We start from the raw sequence: 13,057 nt of genomic DNA on the forward strand, positions 1-13,057 counted from the left end.
CAGCAGAGTCAAACTTCCTGTTGTATGTGGTCAAAATGCGCCCATGGTACTCAGAGTTTGACAGTGTTTGACTCTAAGGGGCTGCACAAATGCAGCCAGTTACTGATTATACTTTATGAAAAGCTCAATAACTGAGGAAATACTGCAATTTGTTTCAAGTACAAAAAAGGGGGATGGTCTGTGGTAAGAGACGATGGATTTTTTTTTTTCTTTCTGTAAAATTTTGTAAACTCCTTCTACTTGTAAAACAATATTCCCTTCATGTGAATGTATGTTAATGTTTTTAGAGCAAAAGTATTTCAAACTCATCCAGGATCAAATCATGCTAGCTAACTTTCATCCTTTGATAAAAGAAAATATAATAAATTAATTTTTATTATTCATTTTAATAAGAAATGGTTCTAAAAACTGAAAATAATATATAAGCATATACGTTTATTTATTTACTCAGTGAAAATACATAAAAATTTTTATGCAAAATATGTACTATCGTTACATCAACTGCCAAGTGCCAAAATACCTTCTTTTAATGTTTTGACATAATTGCACCTCAATATCACTTCTATTCCAGAAAACATAAAACTTTTACATATTCATAATATTCTGAAAGTACAACAAAAGCTTACTCTTTGTAAAGCATTCAAAGCTTTGAAACCAGCTTTAAAAAATATGTCAAATGATTACAAATATATATGATTGTGTTTACGTGTGTACTATAGATCACCAGGGAAAAGATTGAGAGTTTTGATTTTGTTGTGTCATTGTTTCAATGTTCCTTCTCCTCAGGCCCAGTCATTTTCTCCTTGTAAATTCTTTCGGATGCATAATTTGGTGATAACTTCCTTAGTAGTCATTCTTCAGTCTCTTCCTCATCTACTTCATCCTGAACGCTTCTGTGTGTTTAATATGCACAGAACATCATTGTAACTATAAATTACTTGTTGTGAAGCTTATAATTATTGTCTATTCATTCTCATTCTCTTTAATTTTTTTTATTCTCCAATCTTTAGTCTCTGTTTCAGTCAGAAAGATTTTCTGTACCCACCTTTTTCAGGTCTGCTTTTGAACCTATCAGAGATGTTTACACACTTTAAATGTCTCCCTAGTTTTATTAGTTAGGGTTCTCCACACAGATAGAAGCAACACTATGTAGATAGATATGTAAGAGGAGACTTACTGTGAGAATTGGCTCACCTGATTCTGGAGGCTGAGAAATCTCCAGATATGCCTTCCACAAGCTCAAGACCCAGGAAAGCCAGCGGTGGAACTCATTCTGAGTCCCAAGGCCTGAAAACCAGAGGAGCCAATGTCAGACAGGAGAAGATGGATGTCAAGAAGAACCAGAGAATTTGGGCCAAGTGTAATAGCTTACACCAGGAATCCCAGAACTTCGGGAGGCCGCTGCAGGTAGATTTCTTGAGCCCAGCAGTTGGATACCAGCCTGACAACATGGACACACCCCATCTATACAAAAAATAAATAAAATAAAATAAAATATATAAGTGGGCTGTGATGGCATGTGCCTGTAGTCCCAGCTACTCAGAGGCTGAGGTGGGAGGATGACCTGAGCCTGCAGTGAGCCGTGATCCTGCCACTGCACTCCAACCTGGGTGACAGAGTGAGAGACTCTGTCTCAAATAAACGTAAAATTATCAAAGAAAAAACAAAAATAATTTTGTTCTATCTGGGCCCTCAAATGACTGGATGATGTCCTCCCATGTTGGTGTATATGTAGACATATATCCTCTATATATGTAGTGATGAATTCTGTAATTTAAACATAGATGCTGAGAATCAGTATTTTCATTGAATTTTGGGACAAATGTAATCTTCTCTTATCCATAATCTGTGGCAAATAGGATACAGCATTTCTATTCTGTGAAGTCTCTAGGTGCATCTGCCACCACGCTTCGTCCACACTACACAGGTACAGCTCCTACATGAATCCTCCTTAAATCACTAGGCCTCACACGAGCACACTGATCTCCATTACTTTGCAGACTAGTTATGAATTCTAGAAAATTTCAACTTGCTTTAAATTGCAAGAACATATATTAGTATTTTACCAACACTTTTCAAACAGCTTTTGTTTTCCTGAGTAACATGAGATCCCTCAGTAGGACAATTATAATTATCTTCTTTTGATGGATTAAGAGATTGAGATCTCAGAGTAGTGATGTCCTCAGGATCACATACGAAATAAGGATTAAAGTCAGATTCTGTCACATGGAAGGCTTTTATTATCATTACCCAGATTCCTCCCAAAGGAGTAAAATTTACTTGGGTAAACTGTAACTCTTTTTTTGAGTGGACAATTGTTTACATATCTTCAAATTTCAGTTATATCAGTAACAATAGTTCCTTGCTTTGAAAATTGTAAAATTGTTCTATATTCATTATCTCTCTACTTGTATATCATTCTATTAATATGGATTTCCCAATACCTGGATATGTTTGCACTTATATTAAATATAGTCAAATATAGTCAAAATCAGTATCTTCTTTTAAATCATTGTCTGGTTCTCCTTCAATTGTTTCTCATTACTCTTTTATTGTTTCCTAGAGTCTCCACTAGATCGTGACAGTATTTTTCATAACAGTAAGTCACTAAGTTTATATAAAACTTACTCTCTTAAAATTGAGAATCGTGCTTGATAAATAAATGACTATAGAAGAACATCAGAACTATTAGACATTAAGAAAAAATAAAATGTGATGTTTTCGGAAAAAAAAAAAACCCTTGATTAAAAAAATCAATCAGCAACTGTTTGCTTTGTACCGATACATTTCACAGACTTTGATAAAAATATTAAGAGAATTTTGATGAGTAGAATGTAAGATTCAAATGCAGCAATAAAACAGTTGGGAAGAAACATATTTTCTTTGCTAGAATGCTGGTACAATAGCATACAAGCCACACAAAGAAAGTATGCCTTATCAATGCTTTTTCTAGGTGAAACTTATCCTCACTTCTAAAGGGTTTTCTGATTATGATCTGCATATGACAAAAACGTTTCATGCTCATGCTGTCAAATAAATAATCCATATTAAAATGCATGACTTTATTCCTAGAATAGCAACGAGTCATAATCTCAAAGTTTATTGAGGCAATTCCAATTTCTTTCAAGCAACAAAGTGAATTTAGATAAGTATTTTCTAAACATACAATAAGAAAACATCAAAAAATTAACTCTTGCCCCTGTCATCATATTAACCTTTCTACATTTTCAGTTTTCAGAGAAAAAATAAAAATAAAAAACACCACTGACATGCCTCATAGAGCATCACCAAAATTAGAACGATTGTACTTTGGCAAAGAGCATAAAATCTTTGGCAAAAAGCATAAAAATCATCAAGCAATTGCTTAATCATTCTATTTTAAGAATATGTGTGTGTATTTGTGTGTGTGTGTGTCTATACATGCATCTATAAATTAGATCTAAGTATATGTATAAATGTACATATGTGTATGTGTTTATTGACTTAGACTACAAAAACAAAACATTACAGACTGGGTGACTTAAATAATAGATACGTATTTATCACAGTTCTCAAGGATGGAAAGTCCTGAGTCAACATGCATACCATTTGGGTTCCTGATGAGGGCTTTCTTCTTGATTTATAGACCGTGGTCTTTTCGCTGTGTCTCACATGGCAGAAAAGGATAGAGCTCTCTGGTGTCTCTTTTTCCAAAGATATTAATTCTGTCAAACCAGAGCTCCACTCTCAATGACCTCATCTAACCCAAATTACTTCTCAAAAGCTCCATCTCAAAATACCATCACATTGAGGGTCAGGATTTTGAGGGTGGGAATCCATAGGAGTTGTGTATAAATATGAATATACATATAGAATTACACATATTTACATGTGTACGTTTGTATTCATCATTCATTTATTCAAAAATAGCTCAAATAATTTAGTTAGCTTACCCTGGCAAAAGGCCATGATTTTTTTTTTTTTTTTTTTTTAATGGAGTTTTGCTCCTGTTACCCAGGCTGGAGTGCAGTGGCATGATCTCAGCTCATTGCAACCTCCACTCCCGGTTCAAGTGACTCTCCTGCCTCAGCCTCCCAAGTAGTTGGGATTACAGGTGGCCACCACTACACCCACAAAACGCCATGTTTTAATTCTCTACCACTATTGTCCAATTGGCCGGGCATGGTGGCTCACACCTGAAATCCCAGCACTTTGGGAGGCCGAAGCGGGTGGATCACCTGAGGTCAGGAGTTTGAGACCAGCCTGGCCAAAATGGAGAAACCCCATCTTTACTACAAATACAAAAATTAGCCAGGCCTGATGGCACGTACCTGCCAGCTACTTGGGAGGCTGAGGCAGGAGAAGCACTTGTACACAGGAGGTGGAGGTTGCAGTGAGCCGACATGGTGCCACTGCACTCTAGCCTGGGTGAGAGAGTCCATCTCAAAAATAAAAAAAAAATGAAAGAAAAGAAAAAGAAAAAAAAGAAAGGAAGAAAGAAAAGAAAGAAAAATGTTGTCCACTAGAATTATAACAAATAATAAATGCAAGCCACTTTAACAAATTTTTAATTTTCTGGTGGTCATTAAAATATAAAAAGTACAAGATGAAATTAAGTATAATATCTTTTTACTCCAATATATACAAGTATTATTTCAATTGTAATCACTGCCAAAATTATCAATGAAATATTTTACATTATTTTTCATATTAAAGCTTGCATAACAGTGTGTATTGCATATCTGCAGCACATCTCAATTAGGATTAACAATATTTCAAATTTTCAATAGCCATATGTGGCTAGTTGATATCATATTGGATCACATAGCTCTAGAACGACTTAAGGAAACATTTAATCTATTTCCACTTTAAATTGTTGCTTTAACAGAATTATCTTCCAGAAAATCTGTGTTCTTTGAGAATAATATAAAGGAAATTTCACACATAAACTCTCAGCTGCCTTTACCAAATAAACATTTTCACTAATTTAGGATATATAGGATAACATAAAATATCCTATACAGATATCTTAAAGTTGGTGTTAAAACAAATGAATGTCTTTTGTGAAAAATGTGTAAGCAGATCATATATTGTAAAACGAAACTGAAAATATTTCAAGTGCCTCATTTTGCTCATAAGATTGACACAAAGCAGGTTCAATTGTATACAGTTAAGAAGAAAAGAAACCAGGGGAGAAAAGGAAGCAGAAAACCCGGGAGATTTTAGAGCACTGAATGACTGAAACCAGAAACCTCAAGTGTTTGAACAAGGAGAGTTTAAAGAGTGGTTTGAGCTTGAGAGACTGTGAATGCCAGGAGCTATTAAAGCTATAAAGATTGCATTCTGAAGCTGTTTATTCCTGAAAGTGAGTGGGGAAATCTCAGGGCCAAAGGAAAACAGAACTGAATGAGCTTCTGGAGTGCCTCGGGATTATGGGTTTGCTTTTACAATGCTATGTTTTCCTATGGTTGAAGATGAAAATATGGAGAGAAAAATACAAGCATTTTTCTCAGATTCAGAAAGGAGGAATACGTAGCAACAGTTGCTGAGAAAGGTCAAAATCATGACATTGGGAGTTAGTTTAATGCATCCAGAGTTTGAAATTTTTTTTTTTTTTTTGATTAATGAAATTCTTCAACCTACAAAATTGGACACCAATTGGAAAAGTTTCTCTCACAAAATTGCCACTGTTGTATAACCCTTGGTTTTGATACTTCTGTTTTCAAGTATCGATACTCACATTTTCAAGGTTTTTTTCTGTTTATGTAAGTATTTTATAATTGGCAACATTAGTATTTTTAAAAAGTAATTTGTTTTTGAGACAGAGTCTTGCTCTGTCCCCCAGGCCAGAGTGCGCTGGTGCAATCTTGGCTCGCTGCAACCTCTGCCTCCTGGATTCAAGCGATTTTCCTGCCTCACCCTCCCAAGTAGCCGGGATTACAGATTACAGGTGGAGCCGCCACCATGCTTAATTTTTTTTTTTTTTTTTTTTTTTTTTTTTTTTTTTTTTTTGGAGAGATGGGATTTCACTATGTACTGGTCTCGAACTCCTGGCCTCAAGTGATCCTCCCACCTCGTCCTCCCAAATTTCTAAGACTACAGGTGTAAGTCACTGCATATAACTTTAAAAAGTAAATTTTTAATTGTATTATTTGGTGCGGGGAAAAATGGCAGGAAAAAAAAACAAGTAAATTTAAGTGGAGAAGGCAATTTTTTTTAATCCTCCTACTTATCTCTGCGAAACCTTTGTCTGGAGCATCCAGGGTCCTGTTGTATATGAACTTACCCTCTCAGTAATATGTACATTTAAAAATACCAAGGGAGAAGAAACAAATGGATTTATTTAATAAAATGTAAAAGTTTTGAAATCTGAATGCAAAAGCACTATTTTAGACAGCTGGGATTTTTCCCATTACTCTTCACATCTTATCAAACACGCAATTGCCAATATATGACACAGGTCCAGAACTGATCATCCTATCTTTAGTAAGTTAGGAGGTAGTAGTAGTAGCAATGGAATGCTAATTAAAATAGCGATGATCAGAGAGGGGAAAGAAGAATTCAATCATCCATATTCCATGGGCATAACAATAATCGTAATCCATTAAAATTGTAGATTTTGTCATTCGAAGTAGTTGAGGTCAACACACATTCCCATAGTACTTTCTTCTAGTAAATGGTGACAACTGTCAATCCTCCTGCCACCTCCTCCCAAAGCACCGTAAAAATAAAAATGTGATAATGTAATTTTTGTCCCAAGACAAGCTGGTTACATTTTCTATTTGGAAACTAATTTCCAACTCTGCAACAAGAAGCAATTTATTTCTAACTATTCTCATTATTTACAATAGCATACTCTTTTGATAAGAATCATTGATTGCCGAATACATATATATTTTTTCTGCATGTGGTCATATGGGCATCCTGTCCTCGTCTCCCTTCCTGAATAAGGAGGTTCCATCTGCTCATTGACTATGAAGTTTTTATATTTCTCCAAATATTTTTCTAAAAAGGTATGTATATTACTGCTGATTCAAAGTACAATTTAATTGGGCTATTATGTCAATGTTAAATGTCAAATGTGTGAAAAAATTAAACAATAAGGCACTTCCTAGGTTTTGTTGTTTCTGTAAGAAAATAAAAGTTTAAAATGTTATTCTTTGTCAAAACTAATATCCTAAATTTTTTATAAGCTCCACCAAATATTTGAATAATTGTGAAAAATAAACATCATGATGCACTTAACCCATGTGTAGGGTATTTGCTTTCAATGCTTTTTGGTTTGTGTAGCAGTATAAGACAGAAGCCAGTCTTGAAACAGCATCTATCGTGGAGCTGTCATAATATATAAATGTATTGTTTTAGGGGAAAAAAGTAAAATACATTGAATTTTATGGAATGAGTTAGAGAATAAATAAAATTTAGACATAAAAGTTATTAACGGAACTGAGAGTCTTAGAATATTGCTTTTAGGGATCTTCAAAGAATAGCCAACCCAATTTTTCTCCATCAGTGTTATCAGTTGTGTGTGTAATCCCAGTATTCTATTTTTAATCACAGTTTGGATAGCTATTCACTTCGCACATTCTTAAACAATCTGTTCCCTGTCACTCTACCGAAAAGAAATCTAATTCTAATTGATCAACGTGTAATTATGAAGACAGAACTTGTTTTATTGATTTTATAATTATTTCATAAATAAATGTCAATGTTTTAGTTTATTCATTCATATAATAAATACTAGTTTTCAGAAATCCAATTGCCAGGGAAACAATGAAGAAGAAAATATAGAGAACAAATGGCTAAAAGAGTTGAAATCAATGTCCGACAATGTCAATTCCAAAATGAGTAAGCAGCAGCCACTTTTCTTGATGACTAGTTAAAAATAGTTAATAAGCTGCTGTAAAAATTGGCAAGTGTGGGAATGTGTAAACCAACATATCCAAGTTTTCAATGTGTAAAAACTTACTTATTGGATCTTTAAGTATTTTTGATACCTTGGAGCAACTCTACACTAAAGAAAAGTTGACAGAGTTCCAACAAAACTCAATCATTAATGGTGACTTATTTAGATAAAGGATGCAAGGAAGAAGTATCTCTGTAAGTCAGTTATTGATGGCTTGCTTATGAAATAAATTAAAAAGGTCCACATTGCTCTTCTTTATCGCTTCTCAAATAAAATAATGCTTGCTGACTTCTTAACATGTTGAAATGTCAGGATAATTTTAAGTGACTTGTATCAATATTATAAGCCCAAGATGAATCAAGTGAGAAATGGGTAATCTGTCATCAAGTTTTATGAAGGATACTTACAATCCGAAAGTGAATATTAATTGTATTTCCATTTGATTTATGACATTGAAAGTTGAAATGTCACATACAGTTGTGAACTAATGAATCTATATATTTGCTAGAAATTCCTCTGGAAAAACATTAGGCAGTGATATGCTCTTCAGCATAATAAATATATCTTTTATAAAAATTCAGTATTTGGTGGTATATATAAATGCACAATTCATTAATTCTTATAATTTTATGGACAACGTAGATTCAAAAATAAGTAAGCAACAAGCCATTTTTTCTTGACTCTTAGGTAAAAATAGTGAAGAAACTGCTCTCCAAGGAAACTGATTATTCACAGCGATACATTTTCTAGGTTATTCAGTATAACAATGAATTCATACCACAGTGGACTTAATATTTGCACTCATTATAGTAATTTGGCTTATTTATTTTCTCTAGCAGAGTTCCATGTATAGAACTGTAATTTCTCTAACTTAATTGTTTTGCAAAATGTGCAATCATAAGATCAATCGAAGCTGTCAAATGCAGGGAATCTTGGCCTCAGACTTACCACTAACTCCCCAAGCCAATTAGATTCTCCACCTCTGAGAACTGTAATTTAACTCTTTGCACAACATAGGGAAGAAACAAGCTGGGGAGAAGTTGACCTTCACTGTCCACTGTGGGACAGGGATTGTACTATTTCCTGAGCAGCTTCTCATAATTTTCAGAATGCTTTTTGGAATTATTAATAATTTGTTATAATTCATTACACCAGTCTTTTAAAAATGAAAGTTATACTCAGGCATGTGAAATCAGGATCTGTATCAAAATAAGTATTGTTGTTCCACTCATTAGGGTGTTTATATACATATTTAGTTACTTATCCTATAGCTATAGTAAACAAAAAATATGATAGTAAAAATAAAATAACAGCTATGTGTTCTAATTTAAAATATTCTCATAGTTTTCATAGATCATTTATTTTTCTGTGATTCTCTATATTGTAGACTAATTTATTTTTTCACTTTACAGAAAAATTGCTGTGCAGTGAAATTTTCCAAAACCACAATGGTAATGTGTAGCAGAGTAAAAGCTTAAACCGAGGATATTAGTCAATAAACATTGTACTTTTTATACTTTAAACTGTTGAGAATTATATTAGGATTTCATGGAGACATCCCACATGCAAGTCTCCAAATGACCAACACCATGCTTTGGTAAAGCCATTTAGCTAATATTAGAGTGCAAATCTTCAGGTATGAAGAAACACTTTATTTCTCTCCATACAAAAAGGGCTCTTCACTGTAAGATTTTAGTTGGTTGCATGGTTTGCTTTATTCAGACAGCATTCTCTCTGACATCAGTAACTTGTTCGCCGCCCCACCCCCTACCATCATGTCTAACATCAGCAGGCCCTCATGGGATAATCCATTCTAAAACTTGCATATCCCATATTCCTGTAATCGTATTGTTTAAATAGTTTTAAATTAAAATCACACACGTCTCACCAAGTATTTTTATGTATAAAGAAATGTATTATTTGCTCTTATAGACACATTTAGGCAATACGTAGCATTCCCAACGTGGTTTATGGTTACTGACTTTGACTATTTTTATTACCAAAGAATACATACATTTAGCACATTTTGGGGGTTAAAAAATTGAAGTCTACAGCTTGTAAAAATTATTCTCATATATTTTTTAATTATTTTCTTGGAACATATCTATATGTTTTTCTGTTAGAATAAAACTCACATATTTTGGCAAGCAATCAAATCTGAGTACATTTTCAGCTACATCTTGGAGAATAAATGACTTAAATAGTTTTTTTTAAGATATGAGATATTTCTGCAGGTAAAAAGTTCTCTTAAGGAGGAGAAACCTAAAATTATATTTTGAGTGAGCTCAGAGTAGAGCTGAGTGTGGAAATCAGATTAAATGTTCATATTAACTATCTAACAAACAATGCTAACAAAATAATTGTGTGCTACTTACTTTTCTAAAATGTATAGCAGAAATAGATTTTTCTTCATGCTAAAATATTTCACAGATACCAAATAACTAGATCCTCAAAAACAAGATATATAGTAAACATACTGGTTTCATATATCCCCCAAACCCAGAATTTCCTTACAGAATAATCATTAAACATTGTGTTTAATGTTTAATGCCTGAAAATAAAAATCTTAGCTCTTATACCTGGTTTTAATTTTCATAAGTAGTAGATGTATTGGGTCTCTATCAGCTCCAGCAATTTTCTTTCCCACGTTTAGTAGTAGGTTGCTTATTCAGATCAATAGAGCAAGAAATAATAAATAAAGTAGCTTAGATAGGTCTAGGTATCCTGTTTCTGCCTATTCCTTTCATATACTCCAGCTATATTTTCTTTTAAAATTGAATGACTGATTTCATGACTTTCAGGTAAGTCTCAATTATGAATTGCATTAATAATGAAGAAGCTACATATAGCTCTTTATTAATTATTTTGGCATATATTTTCTAAGTCAAATTAGTCCACACTCTTGAGATTTAGATAATAATTAATGAGCAATTAGATAGGTATCAAATGCCTACTATGTCAGTTCCTATGCTTAGAACTGGGGAAATAAAGGTGAGTAACAGCAACAGAGCCAAACTCCTGTAATTACACAGCCACAAATTCATAGTAGAGTCAGGTATTAAGTATACAATCAAACAAAGTAAAATTGGCTATATGAAAAATGACAATGAGATATTTGACCCAATCATGCAGGTCTTAGAGGGGCTCTAGGAGAAATTCATGAAACTGAGATTTAAGGATGATAGAAGCAATGAATGGGGTGGAAAAATGATTCAGGCAAAGTTTTCTGTAGCTGTTGTGCCTGGCTTGGTGCATGTAGTAAGGTAAACAGGGTTGGTGTGGTTCACATAGATAGAGTTGGAAGAACAATGATAAGAAATTAATGTAGAGATGTAGGTCATGTCTTTTTGGCCATACTAACAGTAACTTCAAGTTAGGGCAAACAGCTAAATAGGCATTTTAAGCTATTTCATTGGCTGCAGTGTTTGAAATGGTTGTGCATATGTGTACAAGGATATAAGATGGAGAAGAAAGATGTGGGGACATGAATTATTAAGCTATTGCAGACACCTAGGGTAGAAATGAAATGGCTAGGCCTAGTAGGCAAATATGGAGAGATGGATAGACTTGAGATACAGTTAAGAAGATAATGATGGAGTCTAGAAAAAAGATAAATCTGATGGTAAAAAGGGGTGATGTAAAACATGATTCTTGTATTTCTGGCTTGCACAATTAGATGATTCTATCTTTTAGTGAAAAAGGGATCATTGGATCACAATCAAGTTTTGTGGAGAATATCATGAGTTTAAACTTGGTTGCATTTAGCATGGGGTGGCTGTGGATACCCAAGAGGAGGTGTATAGGTAGTTGATTGAGTTCATAAGAGAGTTCTGAGCCAGAGTAATAAACTCGGGTTTCAACAGTGTCATATTAAGCAATAGAAGCTTTGCTTTCCATAAAAGCTTATGTTTCTAAAATGTGTTTTTAAATTTGCCATAATACTCTGATAGAGCCATACAAAAATATTGCAAAGTTTGTGTTTTGCAATTTTGTTGTAAACAGCAATATCTCCATGACACCTTGGGAAATTAATTTAGAGCTTTTAAAAGTTGCTACAGCGCTGGCTTTATGGGAACTTAGATAAGACAGAAACAGAGAAAAAAATCAGTCTTTGTTTAAAACTCAATGCATATAATGGACAGTCTTCAATAAGACAGAATTTCAGGCCAGGCCTGTAATCCCAACACTTTGGGAGGCTGAGGCAGGCAGATTACTTGAGGCCAGAAGTTCAAAACCAGCCTGGCTAACATGGCAAAACCCCATCTCTACTAAAAATACAAAAATTAGGCAGGCATGGTGGCACACACAGTTGTCGTCCTAGCTACTTGGGAGGCTGAGGCAGGAGAATCACTTGAACTTGGAAGGCGGAGGTTGCAGTGAGCCAAAATTGTTCCATTGCACTCTAGCCTGGGTGACAGAGTGAGACTCTGTCTCACACACACACACAAAAAAGAGAGAATTTTAAAGTATTGCTGAAAGAGGCTAGTTTAATCACCGGCAAAGTTGTTTGTTGTGCATGTATTTGGGTGTATGTGTGTGTGTGTGTCTGTCCATGTGATATAGTAAACACTTATATATAAACACTCTAATTAACACTTACCTATATTATAGCACATGAAATGTTCAAGGAAGTATTCTATTTGCTTTATTTATGTGAACTTAGTTAATCCTCCAAACAACCCTATGAGGTAAGCATTTTTTGTTTTCCCATTCTGCATATGAGGAGAACAATCATAAGAAAGCTAAATGGCTTTTTAAAGCTCCTCCAGCTAGTAAAGGGATAGGCTAGAAATCAAATGTTGGTGGCCTGCTTTAGTGTTCCACTCTTGTGTAAATTTCATTATTGTTTTCCACTATTCACTCATTGACTTCCTTGTAATAAGCTTCCATACCCCATGTCATTGTCATGACTTGCATTGACTTCCTTTGGGAGGAATATTTCCCCCCCATCCCATCAGATCATATTTGCTCATTTGATTTATTCTGACCAATGAAATAGAAGCTGAAGTGACAGATACAGTGCAAAACCGCTCTCAAGGTAGCCTTGGACCAACCCAGTTTTTTCTCCCTTCCTGCTGTAATATTCAAGAAAAACTAGGAATATGCCGGGAATACAACATCCTGAGCTAGGAGGGGAACTATTCGGAATAGCCCGTGTTCTGTTCTTCTCTC

This window comes from Rhinopithecus roxellana, chromosome 13 (assembly GCF_007565055.1).
Source record: "Rhinopithecus roxellana isolate Shanxi Qingling chromosome 13, ASM756505v1, whole genome shotgun sequence".
Lineage (NCBI taxonomy): Eukaryota > Metazoa > Chordata > Mammalia > Primates > Cercopithecidae > Rhinopithecus > Rhinopithecus roxellana.